The sequence below is a fragment of the Octodon degus genome, unplaced genomic scaffold, assembly GCF_000260255.1.
Source record: "Octodon degus isolate 3935 unplaced genomic scaffold, OctDeg1.0 scaffold00015, whole genome shotgun sequence".
Classification (NCBI taxonomy): Eukaryota; Metazoa; Chordata; class Mammalia; order Rodentia; family Octodontidae; genus Octodon; species Octodon degus.
In genome coordinates, this window is record NW_004524591.1 from 17,793,569 (window position 1) to 17,795,406 (window position 1,838).

General features: G+C 35.4%; 1 protein-coding gene across 4 annotated transcripts in view; it reads left to right on the forward strand.

Annotated features, from left to right (window-relative positions):
* Positions 1-1,838, forward strand: part of Tax1bp1 (Tax1 binding protein 1) — an 81,646-nt gene that overhangs the window by 66,442 nt on the left and 13,366 nt on the right. The window lies entirely within an intron of this gene.

Genomic DNA, 1,838 nt, shown 5'->3' on the forward strand with positions numbered 1-1,838 from the left:
CTTATTCTACTGAGCTATCTCTCCAGCCTCCCTACATGTAACTTTTAAATACTTATTTTACAATATGGGGAAAATGTTTAATTTTGAAAATTATTACTTTAGTCTTTGTTATATATTTTGTATTTAACAAATTTTAAAGCATCCAGATTTAGAAAATCTTTAGGTTTCTCCCATTTAGAAATCACTTTTTTTTTTTTTTTTTTTTGCGCGGAACCAGGGATTGAACTCAGACCCTTGCACTTGCCAGGGAAGCACTTATTGCACTGAGCCATCTTCCCTGCTCCCATTTAGTACATTAATATATAATATATTCCCCCATGTTTCTTTCTACCTTTTTTTTTTTTTTTTGTGGTATTGAGCCATGTTTCTTTTTAAATATAGCATGTGTTTCTTTTTCCCTGAAAGTTTGCCTGATGCAGCTTTTTTCATTTTATATATTCTGAAAACTGTACAGTATATGAAATTCATAGATTGTCAGTTTTCTAGATTTTGGCAGCTGTATACTCTGTTGTTTGTACATACCATAATTTATTGAACTAAACTCCTGTATTTGGACAGCTTATATTACAAATATATTTTTTTTGTAGTTTATATTATACATAATGCTACAATGAATAATTTTATGCATCTGTGGTTTGCTATTGTTTGGAGGGTTTCTGCCTTGAGGATAAATGACTAGAAGTGTGATTGTAGGACTGATGGCTAAATGCATGTGTAGCCAGACTCCTTTCCACTGGGTTTATATCAGTAATATATGAGAAGTGGACCTATTTTCCTATAGAACATGTAATCAGGGTTGATTACTTTTACTTATGTGATAGATGAGGAATGTTATCTACCAAATTTATGTTTTAATATAGATGATCTTTGATTATTTGGTTAAAGTAGTATCCACCAGATTTTAATCATAAAATTGATACTTTTGGGGCTGGTGAGATGGCTCAGTGGTCTAAAGCACCTATTTAAAACAAGCTTAGCAAAGCACAGGGACCGCGGTTCAATCCCCCAGCACCACATGCCAGCCAGCCCCCACCCCCTGGTGGGCTGAGCTGAGCTGGCCACACACACACACACACACACACACACACACACACACACACACGCACACACACGCACGCATAAATAAAAAAAAATTGATACTTTTGAGACAAGATCTTACTTTGTAGCCCAGGCTGGACTAAACTCTGGCAGTCTTCCTGCCTCATCCTCCTGAGTGCTGAGATTACAGGCCTGCACCACCATGCTTGGCTCTCATAAATTAGTTAGATTTAAAATTTTTTCATGGGCTGGGGATATAGCTCAGCAGCAGAAGCACCTGCCTGGCAAGTGCAAGGTCCTGAGTTTGATCCCTGGTACTGCAAAAAAATAAGATAAAATTAAAATAAGTAAATAAATAAAATAAAATTTTTTCTTACATTTCTTTATAGCAGAAAGAACTATGGTTTAGAAATAAGTGACTTCATCCGGTCACATGACAACCTGAATCTTGATTGTTTGACTATATATGCACTTTTCTCATTAGCCTTTACTTGCTTCTACTAGGAATGTTTTTATCCCAAATATTTCTGTGGTTTGCATGTTGCTCTTCTCAGCTCCTATTATTCTATTTAAAATTGCAGCACCTTCTAATAAAGTATTTCTAAAAAAATAATTTTAGTAGTATGAAGTCATTTAGTACATATTTTAGGATTAAAGATCTACCAACTTGGGCTGGGGAGATAGCTCAGTAGAATAAGTGCCTGCCTGGCAAAAATCTACCAACTTAAATTTAGTTAGAAATTTAATAGCTTAGGGGCTGGAGAGATGGCTCAGTGGTCTAAAGCACCTACTTGAATCAA